Raw genomic sequence first — 13,782 nt, 5'->3', positions numbered from 1 at the left:
TCTCAACTGACACAGTATGGTGTGGAATGAAAAACAGTGTCATGATTTGTGTACTCATTGGTGATGCTGTGTAAAATTTGGGAGTCCATGTTACTTGCTAGGCACAGTTATCAGGTGTAGTGGAGATCAGCAGTCTTTTCCAGGCTCTCATTGTCTCATTCAATGAATTGGTTAGGACAGTTGGTGAATGTGAGACTGCTGTTTATTTTAGGGCAGAAATTCAAAGAGGAAAAGAAAAGAAGCACAAAAGAAGTGCTAAAGGAGAAAAGGGTGCTCAAAGGAAAAAGAGAAGGTACATCTTACAAGCCAAATGGACCACTGCAAGAATAAGAGGGCAGTGGCACAAACTCAATTGCTGCCGGTTTTTTATAGCTTCTTTGACAGTTGAGCCAGGGGTGGTCCCACTCAATCTCATGCTAGAAGACTGGCGTCAGGTGCCAGCTTTTGCATGTTCTTGTGTCAGAAGATGGTTGCCAGGTGATCTCATGCCAGGCTTTGCAGATGCCACTCTGTGCCCATGGTTAACAAGTGTCTTCAGTTGGCAGGTCATGCCCAACTGCACCAGCCACACTGCCATGCCCTAGACTCCTCCCTCAACACTGTGCCATGTATGTGCTTTTGTGAATTAACCCATTTAATACTCACAACAGTGAGCAGTGTATAGACTATCTTCACGCTTAGTAACATACTTAGTTACCTGAGAACTGTCACAAAACCTAGGATTCATTGGTGAAAAACAAGGTAGCATGAAGTAGGGCAGTGAAACAAATCCAGGTCCAAATCTACCATGTCAGGAGCCATTCTACATATTTTTTGGGGGAAAAATTATTTCATAATTGAAGTATGACTATAGTTGTCAAAGGCCCAATGTCACCTTGCCCTCGAGCTGGCTATCTCATGCAGAAACATAACTCTGTTTTGCCTCTGGTCACAAGTTGAGGCCTCAATGGTCCCGTGATACTTTGATGCTCAAGGGCAAGAGTCCATCAGGTGAAGACATCCTGGTTCTTGGAGAATGGAGAATCAAGTAGTAATAAAAAAAAGTGAAAGGTTTCACCTTAGGGAAAGACAAATTCTTTAATTTAGCCCGCTATCTCATCCCACCTACTACTGTAAGAATGGTTTGCCCATCTCACCATCCTCAGCAACAGAAGATCCTCTTCAGCCTAAGACCCTCATCACCATGAGACCCTCATCAACATAGGATTACCACCACCTAAGTCATCTGATACTCCCTCCAATTATTGTGTGTACCCAGTAAATAATGGCTAGCTCTGGGTGTCATTTTTTTTTTCCACTCTGAGGCACTGACCTCCTAGCCTCCCATGTGCTGAGAAATTATGCAAGTTCCTACTGTCTTTTACCCTTCCTGCCCCCTTTCTAGGCAGATTGGAGGAGTAATCACTCTCCAATACTAGCATCCACCACTTACCAATCCATTTACTCTTTTTTGTTTTGTTTTCTTTTGTTTTTTGAGGCAGGGTCTCGCTTCGTAGTTCAGGCTGGCCCTGAACTCACAATGTAGACCAGGCTGGCCTCCAACTCACAGTGATCCCCTTTTCTCAGCCTCCTGAGTGCTGGGATTACAGGCATGCACCACCACACCTGGCCATTTACTCTTATCTTACCCAAAGGTTGTATTAATAGCCTGGCATTTTCATGTAGTTATACGTTTTGGTTTTTTACACCATTTCTTATGTGATAGGAAGGTACATAAACATAAGAGAAATAGAGTAATCATTGTCACGTTCTTTTATTCAGGAAGAGTGAGTATAAGCATACACATGGAAATAGCATTTGGGAGTAGATTACAATCTAAAAATTTGCGTCTTACCTTTTCATTTTCAGATTATAAAATATTTTCCTATATTAACAAAACTTTTCACTGTATCATTGTATATAGTCTTAACTTCATTTGGAGTTGAACTTTTCCCTTTTCTGCCCCAAACTGCAGAATAATTTAATACTAGAAGGATGGGCTTCTTCTGTGACTACCATTTCATTACTTCCTGGACAGTCTCTTTCCCTTGATGTCATGAATGTAACCAGTTCAAAATTGTGACCTCTTCCTAAAAGTTTTTATTCAGGGCCGGGGATGTAGCTTAGCAGTGCTGTGCCTGCCTGGCAAGTGCAAGGTCCTGAGTTTGATCCCCAGTACCAGAAAAAAAAAAAAAGATACTTCTAAAAGTTTATATTCACAGAAGATTAAGGCAATTCAAGTGAGTTGCTGTCAGGATCTGCATCCATATAGGTCTCTAAGGTTATAGACAAACCACTACATAAATTTCACATTGGGAAAGTTTCCTACATGATTGGTTTTTTGTTTGGTTTGGCTTTCTGGCTTTTTGTGGTGTTGGGGATTGAACCCAGGGTCTTGTGCATGGTGGGCAAGTGCCCTACTACTGAGCTATATCCCCAAACCCAGAAACTTACTTCTGCTATGTAGATTTTTTTTTTTTTGGTACCTGAGATTGAACTCGGAACCTTGCACCTGCGAGGCAGGCGGCGGAACCACTGAGCTAAATCCCCGGCATTATTTCTGAAATTTATTATCTTGGTAAGAGAAGAAACTAAGTGTTCCCTTCCTATAAATAAAGGGAAATTATATCTACTTAATGCAACAACCAACCAATGATATCTACACTTAAAACAGAAGAGCTAATAAATTGTATAAGTGTTTGAGGCTACACTGACCACCAACCACACACACACACACAAAACCGACAAACAAAATGACAAATATTGTATTGTTTTCTAGCATAGTTAAATTTCAAAAAAGATTGCTATAGTTTTGTTTTGGGTTTTTTTGTTTGTTTGTTTGTTTTGGGGGGGGGGTTGTACCAGGGATCAAACTTAGGACCTTGCGCTTGTGAGGCAGGCATGTTGCCACTGAGCTAAATCCCCAGCCCTATAGTTTTTGACTCTGTACTGCCCAGGACCAAACAAAGCTAACAGCTTGGAAAGTATGCATCATTTATGCAATACGAGAGTTGCTTGTTTTTGCTTTTTAGACCTCTCGAGATCTAAATTGACTGAGGATGTTACATCCAGTGTATCTGGGGTCTAGGGTTAATTTAGAAAGCAAATATTTGTATTATTATCTTTATAAAAATAAACCCATAAATGAGCTCAAAGACTGAGATAATGGTGGGTATATGCCAATAAAAAATACTGTGTGATTTTGCTTATTAATTTTACATGGAAAAATAAGTATTAAAGAGATTGTATCCGATATATATTTAGGAATTTTTTGCATGTGTTTGGCACTAGGGATTGAACCCAGGATCTCAACACATGCTAGGCAAGTACTCTCCCATTGAGCTATACCCCTAGCCCTTTGGAGTCCTGAAGATTAAGCATTTAAACTTAGTTTTAACTAATGAGGCATAGCATCATTTTCAGACTCATAGCTAAAAGGGACGTTAGAGATCATGTAGTGTAACCATAGTTTACACAGCATGAAACTGGTGTCTTATTGTATGCATGACTTTTTCACATTCCACAATTACTGAAAGGAGGATGAGGCACAATTCTCCTTATAAGAAACCCAGTGATTTTCCTTCTTGATTGGGTTTTGTATACATGCCATCTCTCCCAAAAGAGCTATAAATTAGTGAAGACAGAGATCATCTCCTTCTCAAATTGATCCTTCAAGAGCATAGAGTAGAATACCTGAGATGGGGGTGTAACTCAGTGATAGAGCACTTATTTAGCAAGCTCAAGGCCCTGGATTCAATCCTCAGCACTGCCAAGAAAAATAATGCTAGCAAATAGAGTTGCCAAGTAGTAGGTACTTAACTTGGATTAAGTCCTTACCTAATGAAATATGATTCTACCTGGCTTCATGTTCATGGGAAAGCAATTCTTTGTTTATTCATTAAATATTTATTGATAACTTATTATGTGCCAAGTGTTGTGTCAGGATCAAAATGAGATTTAAAATGAGGTTCTCCTTTTTGATTTGAGTCTATTCTAACACCAAAAAATTTAAAAAATACTAGTTATTATTATTGTAGGTATAAGAAAAGAGACGAATTCTTATCTGATCTATTTTCTTTTTTTCTTTTCTTTCAGTGCTGGGATTATATACAAGGCCTAGAGCCTCAACCACGCTAGGTAAGGAACCTACCACTGAGCTACAACCCCAGTCAGTTCCTACTTTCTTTCTTTTCTTTGTTTTTTTTCTTTTCTTCTTCTTTTTTTTTTTTTTTGACAGAATTAAGGATTAAACCCAGTGTCTTTGCACTGAGATTCATCCTCAGACTGGTTTTGTTTTTTGGGGAAGGGTCTCCCTAAATAGCTAAATTGCCCAGGCTGGGCTCAGCCTTCCAGAGTGCTGGGATTACAAGAGTTCTTCCCTCTTTTTTCGTTTGTTTGTTTTGTTTTATTTTGTTTTTGAGACAGGGTCTCACTATGTAGCTCAGGCTGGCCTTGACCTTACTACGTAGCCCAGGCTGGCCTGGAACTTGCAGCAGTCCTCCTGCCTCAGCCTCCCAAGTTCTGGGATCACAGGTGTGAGCAACCACACCTGGCTTCTACCCTCTTTTTAAAGAATGAAATTAGTAAGTGTTAGAGATTCAAAATAGGAATTGCTTCCTGGTGCAATTAAAGTCAAATGTATTTTGAGGTCAGTTTATGCTGTAGTTATTTGCCAGCTTAACTTGGTATGTTTACTACCCACAATTCACACCTCACATTTTGGGAGACATTATTCTATCCAATAATAGCATTTACTGAAAATACATTTTAACTCCGAGCACTATCATCCTTGGGTAGCATTGTAAATTAGACACATTACTTGGCTCTTATTTAAAGTTGTGTCTTAAGGGCATGGATTGTTATTTCTTCATCCCACAGAAGAATGAGCTCAGTTCCAGAGAGGTTAAGAGAATGATCCTAGCACAGCACACAAGTATGACTAAGGAAGGGGTAAATAAACTCAGAGTTTAAATTCCTGATAAGGATCTGGCTGCCTTCCTCCCCTGGATGGGATCTGGGAATCAGGAATTGCATAACCCGTCAGGTTTGCTCCAGCTATCCACAAAGGCTGCAGTGGTGGGGAGAAGGTTACCCTTCATTGCACTCTCTCTGGCCTTTCACCAGGTCAGCCCACTTAATCCTCCCAGAAAACAGATCTCCATTCCACAAAGAAACAGTTCCTTATTAGGTACCTAACTTTTGGAAATTCACACACTTCCAATAAGAGGCAGAGCCAGGATTCAAACCCATTTTTGATGTCTGAGCTCATGTGCTTTGCTAACACTATGAAATTATGGAGAGCTTTGGGGCTCTAGGTTACTTTTGTTACCAAATCAAAATGTAATGCTGATAAAAGATCCCAGGACCCAAGCCATTGTCACGTCAACCTCCTTTTGTCCCATACCACATGAGAAGCCAGCAAGTGGCATATCCCTCTTATTTCTTAATGGCTCATCTGATGCAATCATTGATTTTGGATAAATCATCTACCGTTCTTTTCACTGCCAGCATAGCCTACTCCACACCAAAATAAAATTTTTTGTAATAATATTCTTTTTTGTCAGTAAATTTAAAGATTTCATTTATCTACTTTTTTGTTTGTTTTTTGTGGGGTTTGTTTGTTAATGTGGGTTTTTTTTTTAAACAAGGTATTGCTAGATAGCCCAGGCTGGCCTCGAATTGGTGATTCTCCTGCTCAGCTTCCCAAGTGCTGGGGTTAGAGGTGTGCACCACCATCCTTGGTTCCAAATCTTGTTTCTTATGTGAAATTCGGTGGAAAATAATAACTGAGTGAAAGGTCAAATGGGAAATAAAAGAACTGGCAAGGAGCTGAAATCCAAATGATTGAGTCATGAAAAGGAAATGAATGAAGCTAGAATACAATCGAGCCATGTGAGATTCTTTCTTAAGTGACAATTATTTTTTATGACCATTACTATACAGGTCCTAGAACTCAATGCTCCACAAGTCTCTGAAACATAGTTCTGAAGGGAACTGCTTCAATGTATAATCTTAGTTCAATAACTCCTGAGATTTGGATTCATTTATTGTAGTAAATACAGATAAGAGAAGGCACAGAAGTGGGGAGGAAGGATAAGCCTGGGAATTCTTTGCCAAGATTTTCTTTTTGTAGCAAATGACCCCTCAAGAAAGAAGAGCTCATTCTCTTATCTTTTTAAATCTTACAGCATCATATTCCTCCTCAAATTTATATTGGAATCCCTCCAGTACTAAAACCTATTGTCCAACTGAAGTGATAACCTTTCTTATTTTCTTTTTCTTGCCTGCCTATTACAAATAGGAGATGGCTTTTGCTTTTTATTAAAACTATTTTGTAACTAAATTTTTTTTTGTTTCGTTTTGTTTTGTTCAGAGATTGAACTCAGGACCTTGCACTTGCCAGGCAGGCATGGCACCACTGAGCTACATCCCCTGCCCTAAAGTGGTTTTTTTTTTTGGTACCAGGGATCGAACTCAGGACTTTGTGCTTTCAAGGCAGGTAGCAGAACCACTGAGCTAAATCCCTGGCCCTGGAGTGTTTTTTTTTTTAAAGTTTATTTTTTTATCAAAACATCTCATGTGGTCAGCTGTGTCCAGTGCAGCCTGGGGTGCGAGCAGCCTGCCCTGCCACAGTGACAAGGCCAGAGGAAGCAGAGATATCCTCCAAGAGCATTTCAGTTGCTGTTACCCAAACCTCAAGCATTCCAGGGATGCTGCTGGAGAGAAACATTCTAGTAAAACTAAGTGGACACCAAGGAGCCACCCGGGACACTGTGAGGTTTGGAAGATCCGACAGCCTGAAGATGGGCACAGTCATCCAGGAAGGAAGTGGCAGTGGCTGTTCTGACCCTTGGCCTGGCCAGAGCTCTGTGTGGGGCCACTGCACCTGCCAGCCAGTGACTGACTCCACTCTGCGGGGTATCATCCCCACCCACCCCCCCGGCAGGGGAGTCATGGGGCTTCCCATGCCCTTCACTCATGCCTGGGGCCTGCACCACACCCCTATCTCAACCCTTAGGCTCATGTATGGGTGCCCTGAGGTGGTGGTGTCTGGATGGGGCACCCACTCCTGTCTGCCTCGGTGCCTGTAGATTGGTGTTGGGGCACCTCTAGCTTTGATCTCCACTCAGGCAGCCAGCACCCGACTGCCCTGGACCCCAGCGTACTTCCTCATCCCAGGGACTCCCCACCTCCAGCTACTGTCCCCAGGTAAGGATCCAGGCTCCTGCCAGTTCAGCTCCCTGGGCTGCAGTAGGGGCCCCAACCCGAGGAGCTCTGAACTGGAGGTGTCGAAAACCTCTCCCTTGGGCCAGTCCCCAAGCTTGAGCAAGTGGGCCCTGCTGCTGTCCTCCAGCTCTCAACTGTGCCCTCTGCCCTGTCCCCTGTGCCAGACCCTGAGCTCCAGTCCCCATCCCAGATCCTGAACCCTAGCCTCTGCACCCACCTCCCCATCCCAGACTCTGAGCCCCAGCCCATCAGCCCTGAAGGGACCACTGTCTGAAACCCTAGCCAGCACCCTACATCCACTCCAGCCCAGGCACTGGCGCATGGCGCCCAGTTCACCAGGCTCTGCCTGGGGGGCTCGCTTCTGGACTTGTGTGCAGAGGCTCAGCTGTGAGCTGTGAGCTGCTGTCCAGCCCATGCCCACCTCTCTTTCATATTTCCTTTCACTTTCATTCTCTCCTGGTGCTCTTCAGCCCCCATGGGCACCCTTCTCCTCAAACCCTGCCCTGGCCAGCACACTAGAGCCCTTGGATTCGCCATACCCAGCACAGCCAGGTGAATTTTGTGTGCTTAGGTTTTAAAATTACGTAAGTGATGGGCTGTAGAAACTGTTCCTTCACTCTCTACTGGTCAATAAATGTTTAAGGTTTAAAAAAAAAATCTCGGGCCGGGGATTTAGCTCAGTGGTTTTGCCGCCTGCTGCGCAAGTGCAAGGACCCGAGTTCAATCCCCGGTACCAAAATAAATAAATAAATAAAATTTTTAAAAATTAAAAAAAATCTCATGTAACTAGTTTAGGGAGACACATAATATTAAGAAGATTTATCCCCAAAGCAGTTGCATTTTGATATCCTCCACTCCCACCACACTTCCTATCAGTTAGCAACTACTCAACTTGTTAAATTTATTCTCTCTCTCCCTCTCCTTCTCCCTTCCAACCTAAGACGTCAAACAGGGTAGGCGTGTGCTCTACCACTGAGCTACAACCCCAGCCCCATCTCCACATATTTCTAACAAATATGTGTAGTATATTGTTTTTGACACATAGCAATTTTTTTTTTCTGGTACCGGGGATCGAACTCAAGACCTTGTGCTTGCAAGGCAGGCGTGGTGATACTGAGCTAAATCCCGGCCCAGCAATTTTTATAAATTAGACAATCTTGAAAAGCTTAACAATGTGGATGAGCTATCTATCTGATCAAATTTATTATTATTCAAAATAGCAGTAACAAGTTCATTTAGTCTTCAAAGTACAAAAGTCTGGGTTTGGGGATGTAGCTCAGTCACATGGTTAACAGGTGTGAGGCTCTGGATTTAATACCTAGTACCCCCCCCAAAAAAGCTATAAAATCTACATAACCAGCATACAGCATACCATTCTGAATAATAAAGTTTTGGGAAGTGCAAACTCAAAAAAGACAATGCATTTGCCCAATTATAAAATCGTTATAATAAGACCATGATTTAATTACAGAAGCAGAGATTCAAGATGAGAAGAACCTACTGAGATGTGCACGTGTGTTGTCATATACCACTATAATCTTACACAATTATGGAAACTGTTTAAGCAATCTATAAAACTGCTGTCATCATGACTAATCCTGGAGGAGGGAACACAGATATAAGGTAGAGAAGAGCAAATACAGGCCAGAACTCACCAGGGAAAACTGAAATCATATTGATACTCACTGCCTCCGACCTTCATGATTCTGTTATCCTGCAGGAGCTATACCTAGGCCAAGAGTTTGGAATGCTGGAGAAGGATCTAGAGGATGGTAGCCTTTTCTGTGCCAGTGAAGCAAGCCAGTAGGTAATAAACAGCATGGACTACAAAATGATTGTGGCTTCATTTCTGGTTTCCAAGTCTGCATATACATGTCTCTTGTGGCCCACCATAATCCAAAACAATCAGGAATGGAATTCTGGGGAATGTAGTTCAAGCTAGCCAAATCAACACATTACAAAGCCTCCATTATCTACCCCTTCTCAATTTGGTGCCTAAATTTTAAATATACTTAATCTCCGAATAAAAACAACAACAAAGCTAAGTTTCTGCCTGACATGACACAACTATACAATGTACAAGTAAGATCAAGCTTACTTTTCCCCCCAAAAGAACGTACAAAGTATGCTTTTACTCTTTTGAGTGGTGTTCATTCTAGCTGCTTCATGCTCCCTTTGATATTTTACAACTCAGACTGAAATCTAAATAGATGATAAAAGCCAGGCATGGTGGCACATTCGAGAAAAGAAAATCAAAATATTTTATGCATGTAGAGATAAACGTAGTCACATGAAAATAAAGAAGAAATACTCATTACAGGGTTTGTTTTTGCAACTAGTTATACTGTAGAGAGTAGGTTTATCAGGCCTATCAGTTTATCAGACTCGTGGGAACATGAGAAGAATAAATTCCACGAGCGCACAGGGAGACACAGAGCATTCCACAGCCCCGGAAGGGCAAGTGGAGACCATCTATCTCCCCAGGAGACTTCCCTGCAGTGTGCTCCATGCCTGGCTGGGTGCTTGAAGATGGAAAAAAAAAAAAGATTCCTCCCAGGACAGAAACAAGTCCTTTAAGTTTATGTTAGGCAAGAAGGCAGTGATCTGAAGCTGGGAAGAAGGGGGTGGCCCAGAAGAGTGTGAGTTAGAGAGCCAAACTGACTTTCTCCCCAGACTACACCTGCAGTGCCACTGGGCATGGGCATCTTCCCACCACATACTTCTCTCGTCTTCCATGTGGAGCTTCTAAAACTGGAATGACAGGAGTGGCCTCTGGCTTGGCTCCCTGCTCTTGGATCTGCCGTGGGAGGCTCACAGGAATCCACGAAGAGCTTTTCCTCATGTGCCCCTCTCTCTGTACAAGCATCTACCCCTTCTGAACGTGTCCTGTCACTCAGCTTTGCTTCCCACGCCTCCACTGCCTCTTTCTCCTTGAATGTGTGTTTACCTAACCTCTATGCCATAAACCTCAGGTTACTCATTTTATATTGTTTTCATTTTGTGAGGAAGATTGAGTTTCAGTATTTTGGATCTAGTTTCCAATCAAGTATATTGTCAAGTATTAACAGCACAAATGATAGGTTAACTTTACAATAGGGATTGGTGTTGGGGGGATAGGGTTTGCAAAGTTCTTTTACTTTTTGATGATATTTTCATCCATTATATATTAAAAATCCTTGCTTCTGTGCTGCATAGCTATAACTAATTTGAGACACTATTGAGGGCTGAATTATTCTCCCATGTAAGAGATGTTCTTGGGTTAAATTAAAAGCCTACCCCAAACTGAAATAGGGGGAGGGAGAGTCTTTGCCTCTCACAGCCCTACCTACTTCTCCTGAAACCTCTGTCTTTTTTTTTTTTTTTAGACAGGTTCTCATTATGTAGCCCAGGCTGGCCTCGAACTCACAGCAATCCTCTTGCCTCAGCCTCCCAGGTGCTGGGATTAAAGGCATTCCCCATTGTGCCTGGCTGAACTCTGCCTTTTGAAAGCAGTCTTTCACTGATGTTGGACACTGTATGCAGGTATCTGTCCCTGGATCAGCAAGGACCGCTGAAGCCATCTTCATGACTTGGCCTTTTTTTTTTTTTTCCGTCCTGTGGTTTTTCTAATGGATTTTCAGGATTTGTAATCTCATAACTAATCAAGCTACACTTCCCAAATCTTAATAACTTTAATCCAAAGTTTAAATTGAAGGTGCTATTTGTAGACCCCATGAAAATCCAGCTATCATCACAAAGCCTTGAGTATTCTCTCTCTTTTCTCCCCATTTGAGTGTTCTTATAAAAGAATGATTCTGGTCATCACAGCTTCAACACCTCCTGTTTTTGATGCTTGGCTCTCACTATAGATGTTTCTTGGCTTTTCTTTCCCCAGTCCCTTCTCACTCTTTGCTGTCCTGTGCAGTGATTTTGTGAGAGATATTGTTGCTTTATTTTCCTTCCCACCTACCCTCCCCCCCACACACCACATATGATTTTGAAATTTTTTTATTGTAATAAAAGTGCTTTATGCTGTTTTTTGTTTGTTTGTTTGTTTTTGAGACAGGGTCTTGCTCTGTAATTCAGGCTGGCTCACTATGTAGCACAGGCTGGCCTCGAACTCATGGCAATCCTTCTGCCTCAGCCTACCAAGTGCTGGATCATAGACAAGTGCCACAACACCCGGCTATGCTGATTTTTCTAAGAAAAGAAAGAAGAAGGGGAAGGGGAATGAGGAGAAGGAGAAGGAAAGGGGAAGAGGGGGGAGGAGGTTGGGGAGGGTGGGGGACAGGGAGGAAGAATAGGAGGAAGAGACAAAGCTGGAGCTGAGGCCGGGGCCGGGGCTGTGAGGCCCGTGGGGCGAGAGGCGGCGGCGGCCACCCGGGGCCCGAGTCCGGAGCCAGGAGCGGCCGCCATGGCCGAGAGCATCATAATTCGTGTCCAGTCCCCAGATGGGGTGAAGCGGATCACAGCCACAAAGAGAGAAACAGCTGCAACATTTTTGAAAAAGGTCGCGAAGGAGTTTGGCTTCCAAAACAATGGCTTCTCAGTTTACATCAATAGAAACAAGACTGGAGAGATAACAGCGTCATCCAGCAAATCCCTCCACTTGCTGAAAATCAAGCATGGCGATTTGTTGTTCCTGTTTCCCTCAAACCTTGCTGGACCTTCTTCTGAAATGGAGACGTCAACCTCAGTAGGGGTAAAGGCCTTTGGCACTCCCAATGTGTTGGAGGATGAGATTGATCAGTACCTCAGCAAGCAGGATGGGAAGATCTACAGAAGCCGGGACCCGCAACTATGCCGCCATGGCCCATTGGAAAAGTGTGTGCACTGTGTGCCGCTGGAGCCATTCGATGAGGACTACCTGAACCACCTGGAGCCTCCTGTGAAGCACATATCCTTCCATGCCTACATCCGGAAGCTGACTGCAGGGGCTGACAAGGGGAAGTTCGTTGCCTTGGAGAACATCAGCTGCAAAATTAAGTCAGGATGTGAGGGACACCTCCCGTGGCCTAACGGCATCTGCACCAAGTGCCAGCCCAGCGCCGTCACGCTGAATAGACAGAAATACAGACACATGGACAACATCGTGTTTGAGAATCACACTGTTGCTGACCGCTTCCTTGACTTCTGGAGAAAGACCAGGAACCAGCATTTTGGGTAGTTGTATGGACGGTACACGGAGCACAAAGACATTCCCCTTGGCATCAGGGCCGAGGTGGCAGCAATTTACGAACCTCCTCAGATTGGTACACAGAATAGCCTGGAGCTTCTAGAAGATCCAAAAGCCGAGGTAGTTGATGAGATTGCTGCCAAACTTGGCCTAAGGAAGGTTGGCTGGATATTCACAGATCTCATCTCAGAAGATACCCGAAAGGGCACAGTCCGATACAGTCAAAATAAGGACACCTATTTCCTGTGTTCTGAAGAGTGCATCACTGCAGGAGACTTCCAAAACAAGCACCCCAACATCTGTCGACTCTCCTCTGATGGCCATTTCGGATCCAAGTTTGTTACTGCCGTGGCCACAGGTGGTCCCGACAACCAGGTCCACTTTGAAGGGTTCCAGGTGTCCAGTCAGTGTATGGCGCTGGTCCGTGATGAATGTCTGCTGCCTTGTAAGGATGCCCCTGAGCTTGGATATGCCAAGGAATCCAGCAGTGAGCAGTACGTGCCTGATGTGTTTCATAAGGATATAGACAAGTCTGGCAACGAGATCACCCAGCTGGCCCGGCCCTTACCTGTGGTGTATCTGATCATAGACATCACAACAACCTTCCCCAAGGATCCAGTTTATACTTTTTCTATTTCACAAAATCCATTTCCTATTGAAAACTGGGATGTACTGGGTGAGACACAGGACTTCCACAGTTTGGCCACCTATTTGTCTCAGAATACCTCATTTGTGTTCTTGGATACCATCTCGGATTTCCACCTCTTGCTGTTTCTGGTCACCAATGAAGTTATGCCTCTACAGGACAGCATCAGCCTGCTGCTGGAGGCAGTGAGGACCAGAAATGAGGAGCTGGCGCAGACATGGAAGAAGTCTGAGCAGTGGGCCACCATTGAGCAGCTGTGCAGCACTGTTGGCTTGCAGCTCCCAGGCCTCCATGAGTATGGCGCCGTTGGAGGCTCCACACGCGCTGCCACCACCGCCATGTGGGCCTGTCAGCACTGCACCTTCATGAACCAGCCGGGCACAGGTCACTGTGAGATGTGCAGCCTTCCCAGGACCTAGGGCTCCGGCCCTCTGCTGGGTGGACTGGGCCAGCCCAGCCCTCTGAAGCCAGGAGTGTTACGTGTCCCCTGTATGGCTGAAGCCAGCAGCCCTGCAGGGGCAGAACAATCTGCCCTGGTGTCCTTGGACTCACCAAAGCTTCTCAGCTCTGAGCCTGGAGTGGTGGCTCTGGTGGGTGTGCTGGGCCTGAACACAGCCAACTGGAAATGCCAAGCAGCCCTGCCCAGGAGCACCCCACACACCTTGTGCAGTGCACAGCCCCACCATGGTGGAAGGACCGGGCACCTCCACATTCTCACCTGGAGGGGGCTCCTGCCACCAGCTTCCCTTTCCCTTCTCAGTGCTTTCTGTTCTGT

At 44.2% G+C, this 13,782-nt stretch overlaps 2 pseudogenes; both read left to right on the top strand.

Annotated features, from left to right (window-relative positions):
- Positions 1-9,713: 9,713 nt before the first annotated feature.
- LOC110344413 (peptidyl-prolyl cis-trans isomerase FKBP1A-like) lies at positions 9,714-9,966 on the top strand (annotated as a pseudogene).
- A 1,586-nt stretch (positions 9,967-11,552) lies between these two features.
- Positions 11,553-13,516, top strand: LOC101697168 (nuclear protein localization protein 4 homolog pseudogene; annotated as a pseudogene).
- Positions 13,517-13,782: the final 266 nt, after the last annotated feature.

Source organism: Heterocephalus glaber, unplaced genomic scaffold (assembly GCF_053883595.1).
Source record: "Heterocephalus glaber isolate CG9 unplaced genomic scaffold, H.glaber_assembly_v1.0 deba00001564, whole genome shotgun sequence".
Classification (NCBI taxonomy): domain Eukaryota; kingdom Metazoa; phylum Chordata; class Mammalia; order Rodentia; family Bathyergidae; genus Heterocephalus; species Heterocephalus glaber.
This window is presented reverse-complemented; position numbering and strand designations above follow the sequence as displayed.